This window comes from Panthera tigris, chromosome C1, assembly GCF_018350195.1.
Source record: "Panthera tigris isolate Pti1 chromosome C1, P.tigris_Pti1_mat1.1, whole genome shotgun sequence".
NCBI classification, from domain to species: Eukaryota; Metazoa; Chordata; class Mammalia; order Carnivora; family Felidae; genus Panthera; species Panthera tigris.
Genome location: NC_056667.1, coordinates 167520489 through 167543775, shown reverse-complemented (window position 1 = coordinate 167543775; position 23287 = coordinate 167520489). Strand labels below are relative to the sequence as shown.

At 37.2% G+C, this 23287-nt stretch overlaps 1 long non-coding RNA gene across 1 annotated transcript in view; it reads left to right on the top strand.

Annotated features, from left to right (window-relative positions):
* Positions 1-5517: 5517 nt before the first annotated feature.
* The window catches only part of LOC122240968, a 30474-nt gene continuing 12704 nt past the window's right edge, over positions 5518-23287 (top strand). The window contains exon 1 of the long non-coding RNA XR_006220831.1: positions 5518-5974. This is a non-coding gene — a long non-coding RNA (uncharacterized LOC122240968). The remainder of the gene's footprint in view (positions 5975-23287) is intronic.

Genomic DNA, 23287 nt, shown 5'->3' with positions numbered 1-23287 from the left:
AGTCTTGAAATGCATTGTAAAATTCATCTTTTAATGGTCTCGAAATACACATGTGTGTCATTATATATTATATAATACAATGTATTTTAGATAACTTTTGTTTTATTCTTTAATTCATATTAACCAAAACATCAAAAAGTCATTTTACAGAAAATTTGGAATATAAGGAAAAGCAAATAGGTTACCCATGACCTTTCCAGTCTCACACAACCAGTTTTAATTCTGGAGTATGTTTGTCCTAATACTGTTATATAAGCAACAATAGTAGCCATACTGTAGTACTTTGCTTACATAAAAGGAAAATCTAAAACCAAAGGTAAATGCCCCTACATGATTTTATTATTTACCTAAAGACAGAGACATGGGCTAGATCTTTTAAAAGATACTTTAAATATAACTACTTTTTTTTTAAGTTTACTTATTTAGAGAGACAGAGAGATTGAGAGAACGTGTGTGTGAGTGAGAAGGGGAGGGGCAGAGATAGAGGGAGAGAGAGAATCTCAAGCAGGCTCCACTCTGTCAGCGCAGAGCCCGACATGGGGATTGATTTCACAATCATCACGAGATCATGACCTGAGACAGAATCAAGGGTCAGACACTTAACTGAAGGAGCCAACATGGTGCCACCCAGGCACCCCTAGAAGTGAAATTATAATTTCTTAATTTGAAAAATACTAAAGAGAAAAAAAAAGTAAAAATCTCCAAAGTTCACCTTAGAAGTGAAAGTTTCTCTCTGTTCCACCCACCCAACTCCATCTCCTAGACTTGACTCTTCAAGTTTGGTATACATCTGGCCCCAAATTTTCCAAACCTAGATAGACACATATCGATGTACATGAATATACACATGAATTTTTATAAAATATGAATCATACTACAAACTGGTCTATAACTTTATTTGTTTATTCAACAGGTTATAACGTGAGCTGGTACTAAAATGTTAAATCACAGGTTTTTTTAAATATTTATTTTGAGGAGAGTACAAGCAGGGGGGTTGGGGGGGTACAGAGGATCCTAAGTGGGCTCTGCGTTAACAAGCTGACAGCAGCGAGCCTGATGTGGGGCTTGAACTCACAAAATGCTAGATTATGACCTGAGCCGAAGGTGGACGCTCAACCGACTAAGCCACCCAGGTGCCCCCTAAATCACAGTTTTGACCTGCTTATGTTTATTAATGTCTATCTAAATAAGCCTAAAGGGCTAAGATATTTTCAGGTCAGAAAATAACATTTCTCGCACTGACATACCTAGAGGTTTTTTGGTTTTTTTAACATGAAGACTCTTTTATTAACTCATCATCAAAACAAACCTAATGTATCTTGTTTCTCCTGTAGTTATTAGAACAGTGCCTTGTATAAAATATGCCTTGTAGTTAATGTTTGCTGCTCAAACAAGTGAATGAATGACAGATGTGATTTACTTCAAGTTGTTTCACTAACAGTAGTATGCTTTGCACTCATCAGTCCAGATTCTCATGTAGTCTTTGTCATTAACCAATATTTGACATGACAATTCAAGTTCAGTAAGTGAGAACTACTGAGACAACCAACAGACCCATGTAACAACTAAACTTGAAGCCTTGTTCTCTATCCTGATCATGAACAGGGGACTTGCATTAGGCATTATAGCCTTTAAAAATATCCTCTTACATTTGATCATCTTTAACCCATTTGAGTAGCTCAAGAGAGTAACAAGCTTCTAAAACCTTGACTCTTTTTAATCTCTAGGAATAATTATTCAAATAAACCTTTTTTTGTAAGATTTGAATTTGCAGTCCTATCAAATTACATACATATGTCTTTATTTATTAATGAATACATATATACATGTCTTTGTGTCCATTTTAAGTTCTCTATTCTTTTTTTAAAGTTCATTTATTTTTGAGAAAGAGAGAGAGCATGATCTGGGGAGGGGCAAAGAGAGAGGGAGACACAGAATCTGCAGCAGGCTCCAGGCTCCAAGCTGTCAGCACAGAGCCTAACGCAGGGCTCGAACTCACGAACTATGAGATTATGACCTGAGCAGAAGTTGGATGCTCAACCAACTGAGCCACCCAGGCATCCCTTAAGTTCTCTATTTTTACACAACCCTGACCTTATAAATAGTATTTTCCCTTGTTCAAGTCCCTGTGTTTTTTTTTCAGGTTTTGCTTATGCAGATTTTCAAATGTACACAAGACAGAATAGTATAATAAACCCATCCTAAAATTTTAACAATAATCTACCAGATGTTTACAATCCCAAAAGTGACATAATTTGTTCCCAGAGAATCAAACAGCAGTTCTTGTCAAGCTCCTTTTCAAGTGCTAGACAAGGCTCTCTGCAAAAGTAAACAGGACAAGAGTCACTTCAAAACAAACGATCCTCAGGAAGTGAAAACCGGAACCACATGTGCACCCTAACTGCAGCTTTCAGTGCAGGACAGGCTTTATGCTACAGCATGTTGCTCACAAGGTAGAGCAGTAGAACACAGAGTTAGGAGAAGTGACCGCATGTGACGAAGGCTGCTGCGTGCACAGAATTGCCCTGGGCCTTCTGGAATGCGCCGAGAGGGTATGAAGCATGGTCTTCGCCATCAAGGAACTCATACATTTATATGTAGGAAATAATAAGCTATCCAATTATCAGAAGAAATGTATGCATGTAATTTGATAATCCAGAAAGAAATTATTGCGACGGTGTTGAACCATTTATACTCTATGTATGTTTTTTTCAATCTAAGCAAAAAATGTCCTTGTTTTCAAATCACTAAGCAACATATTAGTGATAAACACATAGTTTGGTAGAAAATTCCAAATTTTTTACCTTTAACTATTAACAAAACCATATAAAACTAAAAAAAAAATTAAAAAAAAAATTAAAACTCATGTCATACATATGTTACCAACAATCTTTTTATTTGTTGTAGCCCAGGAGTGATCTTAGCATGCTAATATATGATAGAACAGGTACCTTCTTTTTAGTTGACTTATCTGCAGCAAAGTGCTAAAGAAACTACTCCCTCACCTTACTCTGTTGGTATCAATTCACCCTGGCTTGAGTAGATTAGAAGGTCAGCCCACTGTTGGGAGAAAAGAGAGAAAAATGGAGTGGAATCATGAGATTTACCCCAATCTCTCCTCCACATAATGGAAGTGTGGTCCAAGGACCAAGAGCAGAGGCATTCCCTGAAAGCTTGTTAGATATGCAGTAATGAAGGCCCACTCAGTTCTACTAAAGCAGAATTTACATTTCTATAAGATCCCCTGCTGATTGATATGCCGCCCATTCAAGTTTGAGAAGTATTGTCTTAAACTTTATCTCTAGGCAGTGACTATGACACCACAATACAACTATCAGTTGAGTTATTTTACCACATTTCTGATAACATGGTCTCTCTCTTGATTAGAGAATCAGGTTTCACATACCTTTATTGAATGATATATATGCTCACAGATACATTTGATGTAGTAATATTTTGTGTATACACCTTGAGCTAAAAGCCTAGCCCTTTTCCTGCCCCCCACTTTAAAGTTAATACTTACAGTTCAGACCTTTGATTTCTAGAAATCAGAAATATAAGCTAGAAAAGAAAATTATTTTACATTTCTTTAACAATCAAAAGATTCATCCATGATGCTCTGTCTCAGCAAGAGAAAGAGTAAACACTAAAACCAAATATTAGATTGAATAAATGGAAATATTGCCATTAGCATAATCTGACTCAAGACATTTTAAGAACACACACACACACACACACACACACAATTTCATGGCATCTTTCATAGCCATTTTGTATAGAGAAGATAAGAATTTAAACTTTAAAAGGTTTTAGTTTCTGAATATCTGCAAATTACTTTTAATTGGAGAAGTATGAGAAGGCTAAAGTACTTCCCATTTTATTATATTGGGCCATTTAGAAAACTCTGGCTTTGAAAATTATTTGAAATGTTAATAAAATATTTTTATTTAACTATTCATACATACATTTGACTTAAGCAACATTATAATACAGATATACAATTTAGCTTTGTCCTTGTATGTGGGTTAGAATACATCTGTCACAAATGTCTTTATGAATCCACAGAGTATTTAACAAATCTCTCCCAATTTACTACTTTTATTTATTTTAAATTTTTTTAATGTTTTGTTTATTTTTGAGAGAGAGAGAGTGCAAGTGGGGGAGGGGCAGAGAGAGAGGGAGACACAGAATCTGAAGCAGGCTCCAGGCTCTGAGCTGTCAGCACAGAGCCTGATGCAGGGCTCAAACTCAGAGATCATGAACTGTGAGATCATGATCTGAGCTGAAGTCAGATACTTAACCGACTAAGCCACCCAGGCACCCCTTTACCACTTTTATTTAAACATACATACACACACACACACACACACACACACACACACACACACACACAGTCTGATCTCAGTAAACTAACAGTTCCTTTGGAAAACTAATTTGGAGTGGAAATGAGATTAAGTGCAGACCAGAGAAGAGTTTGGCTTGGGTAATGGCTAAAAGGACAGACCCAAATATTGGGTATTTGGTTGACTCTAGGATGGGGTGTCCCTCTTCTTTCTTCTCTCCACATTCTCCACCCCTCTTCCCCCTCCACCATCAGGGCCAGGTCCTATGCTCATCCCTTCACAGATCAAGGACTCCTCTCCTCACCCCTTAGGAAAGGCCAGAAAACATCTTTAGACTGTTCCCAGTAATTTGCCATAGGCAGATTATTAGGGACTATCCTTGAAGACAGAAACACCTAGTGGTCTCAGCTTTAAATTAATTATATCCATGATTTTAACACAGGTCACAAAATAACACGTATGATCTTAGTAGTTATGAACCTCCCTGGGGGCGCCTGGGTGGCTCAGTCGGTTAAGTGTCCGACTTTGGCTCAGATCATGATCTCGCGGCTTGTGAGTTCAAGCCCCATGGCGGGCTCCGTGCTGACATCCCGGAGCCTGCTTCAAATTCTGTGTCTCCCTATCTCTTTGCTCCTCCCCTGTTTGTTCTCTCTCTTTCTCTCTCTCTCTCAAAAATAAACAAAAATTTTAAAAAAAGAAGCTCTCTGAAGCTTTTATTATAAAACACGTCTCCTTAGTATGTTTGATTCATAAACATAAGAGCAATTCAGCATTGGACTTGCCAAAACTTAGGCTGCTTCAGAAAGGGAAGATTCTGGAATTAGGCAGACCCAGGACAAAGAAATGAAACTAAGTTCATCATGGTTCCAGAGGACGTGGGCAGAAGCCTAAGCAAGACCCTCCAGAAGGGCCATGGAGAGGCCCATTTTAGCCTCCATGAACAATGGGACCCAGACCTGGGTCTGGCAGCAGTAGGCAGCAGCAGGCACTGTGATCAGGGATAGTCCTCGAGGACAGCCAGGTGGTAGCATTCTTCTGAAATATTTGTCTTATTTTGGTAAACAATTATATTTTGGGAGTTAGACATTTGAGGCTCTTAGAATAGTGTCTAATAGTTTTTCCTAAGAAACACTTGGCATCTTTGCTCCTTTTGCTTTTCTTATGCCAAAACCCTCTTAAATTTTAAATTCTCTTCTCCAATCTGAGATCATCTTGACAGACCCACAAGCTGTAATGAGACATTTCCTCCTCCTGACAGACCCATGTGTTTTTCATCATAAGCAATGGTATCAAAAAAATCATGTTCTTCAACATTATTTGTGAAGTCAGTGTTTCACTTCCCTTGTTCAACTTTCTGTTCCAAACTCTTGACTTTCAAAAGCAGGAAGAATTTTTTTTTTTTAATTTCTGCCTATATACTCAAACCATTCTGTTTCTATATTTGAATTAAAATTTACAAGAAACACATTCTACTTCTTTTTCTCAGTGGTATCATTTTCTTCTTGGTGTATTAGTAGAAGCATGTAGAAGTTGGTAGGCGGTAAGAATCTTGACACATCTCGCTATTTGCCATGGACACCACGTCAAAGATCACTACTATTCTGTAGAATGTGGTTCTGCTTCAGCAAAAGGTAAGAGTTCATATTTTATGAGAAAAGCCTTATTTGACTCCGGAAGTAGTTTCTTCTTCAACCTTTCCTCTGTGACATAACACGTGCATTCACTTGCCAATATTTTAACCTTAATATTTGTTTTCCTACACCTCCTCAAACTACTTATTTTGTGTCTGGTTTTTCGTGGGTCTTAATGGTTTGTCTAGGAGCTCTTCATCCTCCCAAATTAGTTAGAGTGAACCCAGTCCACTCCTCAAAACGTTTTTCAACATTTTGTTGTGTTTTTCTCTATCACGTAGTAGCAACATATTTTACATACTCTATCAGGTCGTGTTGTCAAGCTTTCCATATGTCATCAAGCTTTTCTTCTCTCCAAAGGACTATATTCTCTTCAGAATGTATTAATTTCTATTTAACCACCACCACAACCAGCATCACCACTACTGGGCCTCACACACTGATGACATCAAATAGAGATCTAGCAGTGTTTACTGAATTACAAAATGAACCAAGACCTATTTCTGTTTTGACCGTAATTCTTTTAACTGCAAATGGATTATAAACTCGTACGGTAGAACACTACTGCAAATTCTTGAGTAACAGGGGGTCCCTTTGAACTCTGTCTCCTTCTTGGGTCCAAAAACTAGCAATCTTCTGTGTAGTTATCAATTAGCACATCGTCATCCACTGAGCCCAAACTCCTTCAATAACCACAATAGCACCCTCATATTTTTACCAGCAGTGAAATAAAATATTTCACTCACCTCTTCCTGCCATTATGTATATCTCTTATCGCTTCCTGCTTTGGGAACATGAGAGTTTTAGGAATGCCATTTTAAAGACTTGTCCGGCTATTTTACCATCCCTTGATTCCTCCTGTGAGAAATTTTCTTTTCTTTTTTCGTTTTCTTTTGAGAGAAAGAGAGTGAGTGAGCATGTGCACGCATCCAAGCAGGGAAGGGGCAGAGGGAGAGGGAGTGAGAGAATCCTCAGCAGGCTCCACCCACGGCCCTTCCAGGGGCTCTGTCTCACGACCTTGAGATCACCTGAGCCGAAATCAAGAGTCAGATGCTTAATGGACTGAGCCTGAGCCACCCAGGTGCCCCTTCTGTTAGAAATTCTCTATTTCTAATTTAACAAAATATTAGATTCCAAAGAATAAATAAATTTATACTCTACATTTGCATAATCAAAGTGAAACAGAAAACAAAATTATAAATCCTGTGTAACATTTTGGTCATTTTACCTTGGTTTCCAAATATCTTTAAAAATCTTTTCATAATTGCATAATAACAACAAGGGAAAAAAGATTAACAGATTCTTAAATGGGGACAGAGATATAGCATGTAAAGTGTTACAGTTAGAATTGAAAATCAAACTCCAAGGCAATCATAATTCAATAAATGCTGAATACCAGCAACATACTGTTCACTGAAAGCTACCTGTTATCCATAAATCTTTACAAAAATTATTCATCCTTGAACTTGTAGGACCTAGCATGGTGCCTAGCTTGTAATATGTCAGTTTAGCTGAATTATACACAGTATTGAATCAGGTACTAAGGAGAGCTGTGACAAAAATTAAGGATATTTACTTTTAAGAAATCTGCAATTTAACGTCTGCAATATATAACAAATGTAACATAAGTATTGGAGCTTATATTAATAAGATTGGATACAAAGTTAGTTTCCTTACTGAAAAAGTTCTTAGAACATTTAATATATTCAAGTGCATTAAAAAAGATAGATATAGGGAGCAGAATGAACCAAATTTAGTTTACCATGAATTTATTTCCCTACACCTCCGAAAGAACACTTATTGATATCTTTCAAGAAAACAGTGGTCCCTAAAAAACCTTTCAGACAGTGATGAACTAAGATAACGGCACTGACTAAACAAGACATCGTTAAGCAAGAGAAGATTCCTAGACAGAAGTGCTGAATTGAGTTTTGACACGTTTGGAAAAGATGGGGAAAGACATCAGAAGGCAAGACTAACACAGGGTCTTTCACTCCCATGGAGAAGGGTTGCAAAGAATTGAATATAGACTAGCTTAACTGTAGTGGTATCAGTAAACCAAAGCTAACAAGGAAAGAGTATTTAGGTAGAATTTACTAGCGTAGATGAAGAGCAGACCCAACCTTTAAAACGGAGGTTATGCAAAGATGGTGCTTGCAGGTACATTGATATTGATGTGATCATTGGCACACGTTCAAATTATAACAGCATGAAAATGAAGTCTGTTACTTAACCTAAGTAATATTAATCTACTCCCATGTCTCACTACTTCAAAAATAGCTTCCCTTATCTGTTTGAGAGACTAAAGTCCTCTTCCAAAATTGAGGGTCCGCTTGGACAAGTTGAAATGCATTCAAGCTTTTTGTATTTCCTCACTGAAAGGAGGAAATAGGAAGTATGTGGGAGTTGGAGATTGGAAGGACCTAGGGAAAACCAGAGGGAAAAAAACGATAAATAATGTGATGCCCTGGCATCCTTCTGCCAGACAGTTCTAAAGATAGGTTTTGCAGCATATAAGGAAGAAAAGTTGGATTCAGAGCTAAAGCTTCTATTTTCCAGTCAAACTCTGAGATCATGGGCTCTGGCACCTAGATAAAACTTTTAAATGAATATGGAAAAAGAAGCATCCCCACCACTGTTCTGAATAAGACTGGAAACATCTGGTGAGGGCTGCAGAGCAGTGGCCAAGCACCCCTGAGGCCAACAGAGACCAAGGAAGCTGCTTTCCCAGAAAGGCATCAACTGCAGGGGTTGCAATGCGATACCTACTCCAAATGACTTGGTGGCAGCATGGTAGGAAACATGAGTGATTTTTTTTTTCATGTGCACATATGAGACATCATGGAGATTTTAAGAAATAGGTGGTGCTAAGATGTGTAGTCAGGTATATAGAAGAACCATAATTATTTAGCAATAATGTTAATGAGACTTTATTTGAACTTGTAGGTTGGTCAGACTTGGCCATATTTATGTAAGGTAAAAAGATACAGTGTTTTTATATGGTATCAGATGCATACATCTAGATCAGGAATTGCAAACAGTAATGTCTTTGAGAGCTGTGCAATGAACATAAATAGGAGTAGGACACCAGGTATGATGCAATACGTACAAAACAGATAGTATCCAATCCAGCATCACTCTTGCTGGATGTTATGTTTTAAAACACTATTCAGGCATAACATGAAAGCTGTATAAAGCTAACAGACCTCTGTTGTTTCAGCTTGCTCTCAATGCTTCTCTTGACCCTTCCATTACTCCCCATGTCTTAGAAATAAAATCTACTTTCATTGGCTTGTCACATAAGAGTCCATCATAATTTGTTCTATCATTTTGTCTTCATTTCTTCGGCCCTCATATATGCTCTAGTGTTCAGCTGAAAATACATGATGAATAAATAAATAATAAATAAATTTCATATCCAAAACACTACTAAAAGCATGGTTGTGGGGCTCCTGGGTGGCCTAGGCAGTTACGCGAACCAACTCTTAATTTCAGCTTATGTCATGATCTCACAATTTGTAGGTTCAAGCCCTGTATCAGACTCCATGCTGACAGTGCAGAGCCTGCATGGCATTCTCTCTCTCTCTTTCTCTCTGTCCCATCTCTCCCCCCTCACTCTCTCTCAAAATAAATAAAATAAACTTTAATAAATAGATAGCCTGGTTGTGACAAAACTTGCCTAACTTTTCATCAAGAGTCTGAGCCAACATTTCTCCGTGAAATGGGCAGAGACTATAGGACAATAACATGAAATAATTAATGTCACAGAAAAAGAATAGTTCTAATTCATTTGCGGTATGCCATTATTTGGATGAAAGATTTCTGTATACCAAAATTCCTGCTTGCAATTGCTCACAAAGATGCAAAACCTTCCTGGTACCAAAATGGTTCTGCATTCTTTAGTCCTTTCAAAGCTGGAGAAGCTGAAGATTACCCATAGACTAGGCTTGTGAACACATCCCATAATGTTGCCATCATTTCAGCATCACCCTCTTCAAACGCCCTAAGATCCAGGACACAAAACTTCATTCCTGTAGACCCTCTCCATCCTATCTAAATAGAGATACTGAGGGAAGTCACCACCCACAAATCACCAATTTCAATGAAGGCTTTCCTACGATGACACTGCTACTCATCTACAGAAATAATTACCGCCAATGTTTCTCTGCTTTGCCTAAATTGATACTATTAATCACTTCTGACCCCTGTCCTTTGGACTACTCTGTATTAGTCATTGAAATAAAATCTGTACGCCATCAAGAAAAGACCATAGATCTGAACACATTCTTCCTGAGGGCTACCCATCACTGTAGTTAATGGATTAGTTGCCCCCCAAGCTCTCTCTCATCAAGATGCTGCAGATAAACTACTCCACTGACATATAGCAAATGTATTTGGTTTGGTTCACTAAGACTCACATGTTTCCACAGTAAAAATTGCTCTTCTGGGTCCCAGCCTAGGATAATTCAAAGTAGGATTTTGAAACCTCATTTCTGGTCACTCTGCTTTCTCTCACAATAATAAAGACTAAAATATAGTATTTTCCTTAAAATCATTTTTTTGTCTAAAAGTATTTTGAGTCTATGGTTATGTTTGAAGAAAGCCAACAGTGATGAAAATATAACCATTTACTAATTGAGCCAGGTAAGTAAAAAGATATTATATGTAACTTCTTTAGGATACAAATTGTCTTCAGCAGGAAACTGTTGAGACAACCACTTGGTCAGGCTCATCTTCTCTTTTTGCTGACGAAAAGTAGGCTCAAGAACCTTCCTAGCTCTCTGGTGCAGATGCTGCCTCTTGATAAAGTGTCTTCCTTCTCTGTAACTGCCTTGGGAGACATGCCAGCTACAGATAGTTAGTGCAAGGATGAAATTTCAGATTCTTAGAACTTTAAAAGCACTACCACCTGCAGGATTTGAAAAGGTTACACCATAGTAACCCCTCTGATATGGCATAGCTGATTCCTCTCCCATTTAAAAGGTCATTTCAAATCCTTCATATTTTTACGTCCCATAACCAACATCCATTTTACAAGCCAAGTGCACTAAATCTAAGAACTTCAAAGAATCGCAGGCTTCAGATGGAGTTTGAGGAATTACTGAAAACAAATTCTTGCTTACAAGGAATGCTACACTTAAGCCATCCCAGAAAACTACCCTATTTTTAAAGACTATCACAGAAAGTTTTTCTCAGTTTGCATAAATATCCTATTACAAACCCCTAGAAGTCTTCCTTCACAAGAAGTTCTTAGTCACATATTATCAAAATCTTTCACATCCTAGCCTAAGTACGTTTTCCCCTACTCCAATCCTTTGCTAACTCACCATCTTTCCTACCAACTTCCATTGCTTATTTCAGTTGATGGAATTATTCTCTTTACTTATCAGGGGTCTAAATTGTAGCCATCTATCTTTTATGACTGCCAAGTCATCACTTGACTGATCACCAATCAATTCTTCTTCTACAAACTTCTCTGAATCCATTTGTTTCATCCACATTCCAAGAGTCTCCAAGCTACTCACTATGCTGTCTAGTAAATGGGGTAAAATGGAAAGAATGCTAAACAGAATCCTGGAAACATCTCCAGCATTGGTTCTGCTCAAAATAAATTAATGATCTTGGATAAGTCTTTGCATTTTCTTGAGTAAGTCCTCCTCAATAAAATGAAAGAATTAAATTTATCAGGTTAGTTTACCACTTACTACTCTGTAAGTTTATGATTCCTCAAAACTTGTTAATGGGTTCTCTGTTTTTGTATTCCCCTCATCTGCACACTGTCATGAAATTAAAGTTCTCAAGATGCCACCATCTGTTCATGAGGAAACTAAGGTTTAGAGAGAGTAATTTACACCTCCAAGGCCACAGACTTCATAAGCGATAGAACCAGGACATGTTTAGGGCCAAGACTAGGATCAGGCAGACAAAGTACACAGGGAACAAAATTTAAAGTAACACTTTCTAGGGGCGCCTGGGTGGCTCAGTCGGTTAAGCGGCCGACTTCGGCTCAGGTCATGATCTCGCCGTCGGTGAGTTCAAGCCCCGCGTCGGGCTCTGTGCTGACAGCTCGGAGCCTGGAGCCTGTTTCAGATTCTGTGTCTCCCTCTCTCTGACCCTCCCCCATTCATGCTCTGTCTCTCTCTGTCTCAAAAATAAATAAATGTTAAAAAAATTAAAAAAAAAAAAATAAAGTAACACTTTCTCTCTGGCTAGTGCAAATGCAAAGTTGGCACCTAAAACTCTACCCTGAGAGACTTATTTGCTATATTTTAAAGAAATATATTCTCTTAGCTCTGGAATTATATGATCATCATGACCTTTAAATTTTATATTACTATTATTTATGCCATATTAGATATGAAAGGACATAAAATTTTGTTCAATAAAGCACGTCCACTATTATTCATCTTAAATAAAATAAAGAAACATGCATCCTGTTTTATTTTAAAATAAAAAACTCCAGAAGAGAGCACGAAGATAGCAATGGACTAGGAGGAGCCTAGGCTCACAAAGCTAGATATCCCAAAAATCAACCTGAAGACTGTCAGAATAAACTCCACAACTAAAGGGAGAGAAGAAGCCACATTCAGGAAAAGTAGGAAGATCAGAGACATGGTTTAGGGGAGAAACCAATCATGGGTGCTGTGATGGGGAAGGAGACATAGTCACAGAGAAGGGCAAGAGAGAGAGGAACACACAGGTGAACACACAAGGAAAATGTTTCCCCAAAACCATTGGCTTGGAAAATGAGAGGGGCTGAATTTCTTATGTTGTTACAAGAGGAATCAACAAAAGCAGGCCAACATCAAGACATATAGTAATTAGATTTGCAAAACATAATAATAAAGAAAAATCTTAAAGAAAGCAAGACAAAAGAAGTTATTAACTTACAAAGGAAAAATCCATAAGTTTAGCTGGTGATCTTTCAAAAGAAACTTGGCAAGTTAGAAGGGAGTGGCATGATATATTCAATGCACTGAATGGGAAAAATCTGCAGCCACTAATACTCTATCCAGCAAGGCTATCATTCAGGATAGAAAGAGAATTAAAGAGTCTACCAGACAAACAAAATAAAGGAGTTTGTAACCACTAAAGTAGCCCTGCAGGAAATATTAAAGAGGACGCTTTGAGGGGAAAGCAGAGACAAAAGGGACAGTATAAAGGCAGGAAACACAAAAATAGTAAAAATGAACATTTATGGAGAAGTCAATTAACTCACACACCAAAAAAAAGGATGTAAAATATAGGGAGCCTGGGTGGCTCAGTCAGTTAAGTGTTCAACTTTGGCTCAGGTCATGATCTCACAGCTAGTGAATTCAGACCCCACATCAGGCTCTGTGCTAACAGCTTGGAGCCTGGAGCTTGCTTTGGATTCTGTGTCTCCCTCTCTCTCTGCCCCTTCACTGCTCCTGCTCTATCTGTCTCTCTCCAAAAAATAAATAAACATTAAAAATATTTTTTTATAAAAAAGATATAAAATATAATAACAAATACCTAAAACATGTTGATGAGAGGAGAAAAGAATGGGTTGAAACTTGAATAACCATCAACTTAATATAGACTGCTATGTGCAGAAGATGTTATATACAAACCTAATAGTAACCATATATCAAAAACTGCTAATAAACATGCAAAAGAGAAAGAGAAAAATCCAAACATATCACTAAAGAAAATCAGCAAAACATTAAAAAACAGAAAGACAAGAATGGATCAGAGAACATCTCCAGTAACAAACACAAAACAAGTAATAACATGGCAATCAATACATGTCTATCAATGATTACTTTGAATTTAAATGGACTAAATGCTCTAATCAAAAGACATAAGGTATCAGAATGGATTAAAAAAATAAGACCCATATATATGCTGCTTACAAGAGACTCATTTTAGACCTAAACACACCTGCAGATTGAAAGTGAGGGGATAGAGAAACATTTATCATGAAAATGGATGGCAGAAGAAAGCTAGAGTATTATATTGGACAAACTAGACTTTAAACAAAGACTATAACAAGAGACAAAGAAGGGCACTATATAGTAATAAAGGGGACAACCAACAAGAAGATATAGCTATTTTAAATATTTATTCACCCAAATATGTGAGGACCCAAATACATCAAACAATTAATAATGAACATAAAGGATCTAATTGATAATAACACAATAATAGTAGGGGACTTTAATATCCCACTTACATCAATGGACAGATAATCTAAAGAGCAAATAAACAAGGAAACAATGACTTTGAATGGACCATATGGAGTTAACAGATATATTCAGAACATTCCATCCTAAAACAGCAGAATACACATTCTTTTCAAGTGCACATGGGACATTCTCTAGAATAGATCACATATTAGGCCACAAAACAGACCTCAACAAATTCAAGGAAACTGAAGTCACACCATGCATCTCTTTTGACCACAACACTATGAAATTAGAAGACAAACACAAGAAAAATCTGGAAAGACCACAAATACATGGAGGCTAAATAACATGCTACTAAAAAAATAAATGGGTCAAGAAGGAAATCACAGAAAATAGAAGAACAGATCAATGAAACAGGAGCTGGTTCTTTGAAAAAATTAATAAAATTGATAAACCTCTAGCCAGATTGATCAAAAAGAAAAGAGAAACAATCCAAATAAAGTCACAAATGAGAGAAGAGAAATAACAACCAACACCACAGAAATACAAGCAATTATAAGAGAATATTTATGGGGGCGCCTGGGTGGCTCAGTCGATTAGGTGTCCAAATTCGGCTCAGGTCATGATCTCACAATTCATGAGTTCAAGCCCCACAATGGGCCATCAGGCTCTGTCCTGACAGCTCCAGTCCTGGATCCTGCTTCAGATTCTGCGTCTGCCTCTCTCTCTGCCCCTCTCCCACTCACATTCTCTCTTTCTCTCAAAAATAAACATTAAAAAAAATTTTAGAAAGGAGAATGTTATGAAAAACTATATGCCAACAAATTAGACAACCTAGAAGAAATGGATGAATTCCTAGAGACCTATAAATTGTCAAAAATGAAACAGGAATAAATAAAAAACTTGAAAGATCAATAACCAGCAAAGAAATTAGATCAGTAATCAAAAAATTCCCAAGAAACAAAAGTCCAGGACCACATGGCTTCATAGACACATTCTATAACACATTAAAGAAGAGTTAATACCTATTACTCTCAAACTATTCCAAAATATACAAAAGGAAGGAAAACTTCCAAATTCATTCTATGAGGCCAGCATTACCCTGATACCAAAACCAGATAAAGACAGCACTAGAAAAGAGACCTATAGGCCAATAACCACAATGAACATGGATGCAAAAATTCTCCATAAAATACAAGCAAACTGAATCCAACAATGCATTAAAGAATAATTCACCAAGATCAAGGGGATTTATTCTTGGGTTTCGAAGGTAGTTCAATACTCACAAATCAATCAACATGATATATCACATCAAAAAAGAAAGGATAAGAACCATATGATCATTTCAATAGATGCATAAAAAGCATTGGACAAAGTACATCCATTCATGATACAAATTCTCAACAAAGTAGATTTAGAGGGAACATACCTCAACATAATAAAGGTCATATATGAAAACCCCACAGCTAATAGCCTCCTCAGTGGGGAAAAACTGAGAGGTTTTCCTCTACAGTCAGGAACAAGACAGGGCTGTTCACTCTCACCACTTTTACTCAGTGTAGTACTAGAAGTCCTACCCACAGCAATCAGACAACAAAAAGAAAAAAAAGGCATCCAAATCAGCAAGGAAGAAGTAAAACTTTCACTATTTGCAGAGGACATGATACTCTATATGAAACCCCGAAAGACTCCACCAAAACATTGCTACCACTAATAAATGAATTCAGTACAGTCACAGTACACTAAATCAATATACAGAAATCTATTGCATTTCTATATGCAAATAATGAAGCAGAAGAGAAAGAAATTAAGAAATTAATCCCATATATAATTGCACCAAAAACAGTAAGATACTAGGAACAAACCTAACCAAAGAGGAGAAAGACCTATATTCTGAAAACTATAAAACACTCATGAAAGAAACTGAAGATGACACAAAAATGGAAAGACATTCCATGATCATTCATTGGAAGAACAAACATTATTAAAATGTCTATACTGTCCAAAGCAATCTACACATTTAATGCAATCCCCATCAAAATACTCACAGCATTTTTCACAGAACTATAACAAACAATTTTAAAATTTATATGTAACCACAAAAGACCCTGAATAGCCACAACAATTTGGAAAAGAAAAGCAAAGTTGGAGGCATCACAATTACAGACTTCAAGTTATATTTCAAAGTGGTAGTAATCAAAAAAGTATGGTACTGGCACAAAAACAGACAAAACAGTATAGAAAACCCACAAACGAATCTCTAATTATGTGGCCAATTAATCTTTGACAAAGCAGGGAAGAATATCCAATGGGAAAAAGAGAGTCTTTTCAACAAATAGTGCTGGGAAAACTGGACAGCAACATGGAAAATAATGAAACTGAATAATGGAAATAATGGAAATAATGAAACTTTCCTACACCATACACAAAAATAAATTCAAAATGGATTAATCACTTAAATGTGACACATGAAACCATGAAAATCCTAGAAGAGAGACCAGGCAGTAACTTTTTTGACATTGGCTGTAGCAACTTCTTTCTGGATATGTATCCTGAGACAAGGGAAACAAAAATTAATTATTGAAACTACATCAAAAGAATAAAGCTTTTACACAGTGAAGGAAACAACCAACAAAACTAAAACATACCCAATGGAATGAGAGAAGACATTTGTAAATGATCTGATAAAGGGTTAGTATCCAAAACATATAAAGAGCTTATAAAACAACACCCCAAAAACAAATAATCCAATTTAAAAATGGGCAGAAGTCATAAATAGACATTTTTCCAAAGAAGACATACAAATGGCAAACAAACACATGAAAAGATACTCAATATCACTTACACTCATGGAAATGCACATCAATACTACAATGAGATATCACCTCACACCTGTCAGAATGGTGAAAATCAACAACACAAGAAACAGCAGGTGTGGCAAGGATGTGGAAAAAGGAGAATGCTTTTGCATTGTTGGTGAAATTGCAAACTGGGGTAGCCACTCCGGGAATATAGTATGGAGGTTCATCAAAAAGTTAAAAATAGAACTACCCTATGATCCAGCAATTTCACTACTACGTATTACCCAAAGAATACAAAAACACTAATTCAAAGGGATACATGCACCATGATGTTTATCCTAGCATTATCTACAGCAGCCAAATTACGGAAACAGCCCAAGTGTCCACCAATTGATGAAAGGATAAAGTAGGTGTGTTATATACATACAAGAGAATATTATTCAGCCATAAAAAAAAGAATGAAATCTGGGACGCCTGGGTGGCTCAGTCGATTCAGTGTCCGACTTCTGCTCAGGTCATGATCTCATGGTTCATGAGTTCAGACCTTGCGTCAGGCTCTGTGCTGACGGCTCAGAGCCTGGAGCCTGCTTCAGATTCTCTGTCTCCCTCTCTCTCTCTCTGCCCCTCGCCCACTCACGTTTTGTCTCTCTCTCTCTTAAAAATAAATAAACATTAAAAAAAAAGAATGAAATCTTGCCATTTGCAACAACATGGATGGAGCTAGAGTATTATTATGCTAAGTGAAATAAGTCAGTCAGAGAAAGACAAATGTCATATGGTTTCACTCATATGTGGAGATTAAGAAACAAAACAAATGAGCAAAGGGGAACAAAAGAGAAAGAGAGAGAGAGAAACCAAGAAAAGACTCTTAACTATAGAGAACAAACTGACAGTTACCAGAAGGGAGGTACGTGCAGAAATGGGTTAAATAGGTGATGGATAATAAGGATTACTTGTGATGAGCACAGGGTTATGGAAGTGTTGAATCACTACACCATACACCTGAAACTCATATTTTAGTGTGTGTTAACTAACTGGAATTTAAGCAAAAACTTTAAAAATTAAAAATGGCACAGAACTTGAAACAAAATAAATAATAAAGAATTCCAAGATAACTGTATAATATGATTATTCTATATTTCTTCATTTGCCTACAAATAAACAAACATGATTTACACATGGATGTTCACATCATAATTTTGACCATCATACCATCATAAGATGTAAAGCACTAAATTTTGAGACCCTCCTCTGCAACCTTTGAACTAGAAGCAGGCCTATTACTTCTGAGAGGACAATGAAGTTTCTCTTCAAAGACCCAGATGCAGTTGTTTATTTTATAATGTACGATGGTGGCATAAATTCTTGTCAATGAACATGTCGCAGACTGAGATTCAACTCTGCTTACTCCAGGATTCAAGCCTGAGTGGACATATTAGGGAACTGTTAGAACCCTACATCCTAGCCTCAGGGACTAAGAATCTTCTCATTAAACAATCAAAGAGAAAAGATAGTAGAGCTATGCATGTTTTGTTTAAGAACGGTAGGTCAGTTTCAGAGGAACCGAAGTTTCTAAAATAGCATTCGTTCAATAATCATTTGTTGATCCCTTATTTTGCGTCATGTGTCATGAAAGGTGCCAGACGTGCAAAGGTAAATAGGACCCGTTGCTGCCCTGAGTACTTCACAGTCTAGAATATTGGGCAGGTTACAGTGTGTCATGTCATCATACGTTTCGTGGGGTTTAGAGGCCAGGCGAATGTGCTGTGAGAGCACTAGGGACAGCTCTCCCCCACACTGAGGCAGTCAAGGATGCTTTCCTATGGGAAGTGACCTCTGATCTGAATCTTGAAAGGGAATCAAGAGTTATCCAGGCAAAAATAAGTATGAAAAGCATCTCCAGCAGAGGAAGCAAAATGTGGCAGAGAGAAAAGACAATAGTTTCTACTATTGGGAATGCCCTCTGTGTTGGGGCTATCAATTCACATAATAAGGTAATAATCAGAAAAAATATAATCAGTAAAAAACAAAGAGAACTACCTCTCAGAAATCTCCATAGGTTACCAAGAAGACAGAGTGTCAACTCCATCAGTACCAATTGTCTCTGCAATGACAAGAACACAGTGCCCTGAATATCCTTGAGGGATTAATGGGTATAAATAGTTATCTTAAAGTTTTTAGCTGACATTAATAACAAACATGTAAAGATTTGGCCTTGCCTGAAGACAAGGGTTGGCCTTTGGTAGGTAATCTCAAATTCTGGGAGGTGGTCTCTCCTGATAGGAATGACTTTAGTTACCTTGGGACATCAGGTCATGCTGCATAGCCTAAGGAAGTGATTTAGGGTGGGAAAGGGCCGCACCCAATGGTATTTAGGGTGGGGGCTGACCACGTGACTGTGTCTGAACAACCAACAATGCAACCTATGGCTGGGGTGGGGAGGATTTGAGTCATACATACCCAAATGGGCTAGAGACTAGAGATTGAGATCAACCACATGGGCATGCCTTCATGGTGGAGCCCGCAGTAGACACTCTGAACACCATGGCTCAGGTGGGCTTCCCTGGTTTGCAATATTCTATGTATCCGGTCACACACTGATAGCAAGTAAAGCATCCTGACTCCAGAGGGAAAGAACAATGGAAGCTTTGTGCTTGGTGCTTCTTCTAGATTCTGCCCTATGTGCTTCTTTGGCTGATTTTAATCTGTATCTATTCCCCATAATAAGCTGTACCATAAGTTTTCAGTGAGTTTTTGGTGCCTTTCTAGTAAGTTATCAAACCTGAGGGAAACCCCTAAATTTGCAGTTGGTCCTGGAGTTGAGGGTAGTCTCTTGTGGGAACTGTTTCCCCTAGCTTATATTGGACCAAAATTCTCACAAAAGATAAAAGTTATAGCAAGCCAGAGAAGGAGAAAAGAAAATGGGAGACACTGTTTATGGAGAATAAATGAAACATCCACTGAGGACTTCTAAATAATTTAGTAGAAAACTGACAGGGGCTAAAATTCTCTCTGAGTAGGCAATGGCGTGGCTGAAAATTTTTTCTTAAAACTGTTATGATTGTATTTTAACCCTTTATCTAGTATAGCCTGAGAAATACAGGATGCATACAGGATGCATATTTCCTGTCATGGCCAAATAAGCTCCTCTCAGGCAAACCCTTTTGTAGGTAAAACTACAAAACTCTACATAAAATGTAAAATAAAACTACTTGAAGACACTGGAGACTGAAAAAAAATAGGATGATACTGTAGAGGATTCAACACTTAAACTAAGGAAAGGGCATAATGTGCTTCCCATTTTTTTTAATGTTTGTGGGTTTGTTTGTTTGTTTTTTTTTATGTTTATTTATGTTTGAGGGAGAGAACATGAGCAGGGGAAGGTCAGAGAGAGAGAAACAGAGAGAGGGAATCCCAAGTAGGCTCTGAGCTGTCAGGGCAGAGGCTGATGTGGATCTTGAACTCATGAACCATGAGATCATGACCTAAGCTGAAATCAACAGTCTGACACCCAACCAACTGAACCACTTACACACCCAGGTTTGTGGGTTTTTTAAACCCAAATGTAGGATGGTGCTATGAAGGGCACGTATATGGGATGGCTAGAACTCAGATAGAAAGCCATGGTCTTATGACCTAAACCACAGGCAAAGTTTAGGACAATTACAACTGCTGGAAAATGGGGATGGATTAGGAGATAAAACCCTCATTTTTCACGGGTAACAACAATAAAATGAATGTCTACATCTCGGCAGAAACACTGGGAGCTAAAACACCAACAAACACCTCTCATGAGTTGAAAGGGAAAATAACTGGTCAACCTAGAATTCTATATCTAGTGAAAATATCTTTCAAGAATGAAGTCAAGATATACATACAGGGAGACGCATGCCAATGAAAACCGTGTAAGTACAGAATTATTTGCTGTTTTATCCCTGCTTCTTTCATTCCTATAGAAAATGTGTTTCCTAACTTGCTTCAAAAACTCGAGATTTATAACTGTTCACGTAAAGCACCCTCTACCCTCCACTCAGTATTATAACGTTTACCTGCTGGTTTACCCATTATATCAACATGTTTTTAAACTTTATGGGATTGGGGATATACCTTTTTATATCTTTTCAATGTCTTCCATGGTTATATCATTGCCTTTATGAATGTGAGACGTGTCATGACCCTCAGCCATCAACAAGAAAGCCGACAATACCTCCCTTAAAGAGTAGGCCAAGAAAGGGTTTGGGATTACATCAATACTTTGAGAGCCTTATGCAAAAGGATATCAGAATGTTGTTTACAGCAATATTAAAACAATTAAACTGTTTGGCACTCAGATGTAAACATAGATCCTTAAATTTATATAAAGTGTTTTGAATTTCTCTGACAAAATAATCATGTAAACAGAGCATATTTAGATAAAATGATCCTAAATATTCCAGATGTCCTAGATGATAAACATCAATATAAACATTGCTGTATCCATTTTTTTCTTTCCGTTTCTTAAACCTACCAAGTTAAAATGTTTCTTGGAGAAACCTGATACAGAGAGATTTTTGTTTTCTCTTTGCACGAATATTAATCTTTCATGAAACACAATATTGAGTGTTGTTTATGTTTAGAATATTGGTTAAGACTCCTGAAGACTATTTTCCTTTCTTAAACATCTGGTTGTCAAACAAGAAATGTTAACAGACTTCCAAGTTTGAGAAGCCAAATAAGCAGAAATTTTTTCACAATGATGCTCGTTTCAGAGACTCTCCATTAGCCTTTCTGGTGGGAGTTCTGACGGGGGAATTGAGAAAGCCATGTGGAAAATTCTACCGTTAACTGCAAAGTTCTCAGCCAAATACTGTTCAGGGAGCTTTGACTTTGTGGCTTGGTTTTAAACATCAACCTTCTCATGTTACATTCACTAGCCTTAACCCTGATATGAACTCTTGAAAACTGAAGAGTCATTTTAAATAAGCATTTTCCCACCACACAAAGTATTCTGTAAGAATTCTGCCATCACAAACCACACACTCCAATTGATGTGTTTGCAAATCTTCCCTCACATTGGTCATTTTCATTCTTCAAAGTCTCACTTGCCCTGAGTTATTCAAGAAATAACCACTCTCTCCTTGTGTGAGAACACCAAATTATTTTTTTTCTCATTTTAGAATTTTTAAATCCACGCTCTGTGTTTGAAAGTCAAGTTATACGTTATAAAGTAATTCAGCATGGTTACTGGAATTGTGACAACGCAAGTGAATATATGAATACTCGTAAAGCTGTGTCTTGCTGCTCTGAATGCCCCTCTCTCCTTTTCTATTCCACTGACAATGTATTCTATGCTTACCCAATACCAGCTATGCCAATAAGTTTTTGTATGCATTCCCTGACCTCATACTCACAATTGTAAGATGGTATTATTTTTCCCATTTGAAGTTGAAAAAAACGAAGCATATTTAACTTGTGTTAGTGAGTAAGGGGCAGACCTAAGATCTGAAACATCAAGTGGAGTAGATTCTATTACTTATGCTACACTGTTCTCCTATCATCTCTCTTTTAATAGAATATATTTGAATTACGTGTATATATGTCACAAAACTACATAACTCTATATGTTTACATAATTACACATTATAATCATACATTGTAAGTATATGGTTATTTTATATATTATACTTAAATAACATATAATGTATAATTATGTATGTTATAGTGTAAATAATATGAATATGTATTAGAAAATCATATAAAATATACCTAATTCGGGGCGCCTGGGTGGCTCAGTCGGTTGGGCATCTGACTTCGGCTCAGATCATGATCTCACTGTTCGTGAGTTCAAGCCCCACATCAGGCTCTGCGCTGACAGCTCAGAGCCTGGAGCCTGCTTCAGATTCTATGTCTCCCTCTCTCTCTGTTTGCCCCTGCTTGTGCTCTGTCTCTCAAAGATAAATAAAGATTTTTTAAAAATTTAAAAAATACGTATATATATCTAATTCATGGGGCACCTGGGTGGCTCAGTTGGTTAAGCATCTGACTCTTTGTTTCAGCTCAGGTCATGATCTCACGGTTCGTGGGTTCGAGCCCTGCATCAGATGCTTGGAGCCTGTTTGGGATTCTCTCTCTCTCTCTGCCCCCACCCTACTCGTGCTCACTCACTCTCTCTCTCTCTCTCTCTCAAAATAAACTTTAAAAAATCATTTAAAAAATAATATATGTAATTCAATACATACATTATATATGCAATACATATGTGATTATAGCATCAGGGTTCCAAAAAATTTGTAATCTATAAGTATAAAGTCATGAGAACCAAGGTGTTCTGCAGATATAACTGAACAGGAGTCAGTACATTTTAGTCCTATCTCATACTTTGAAAA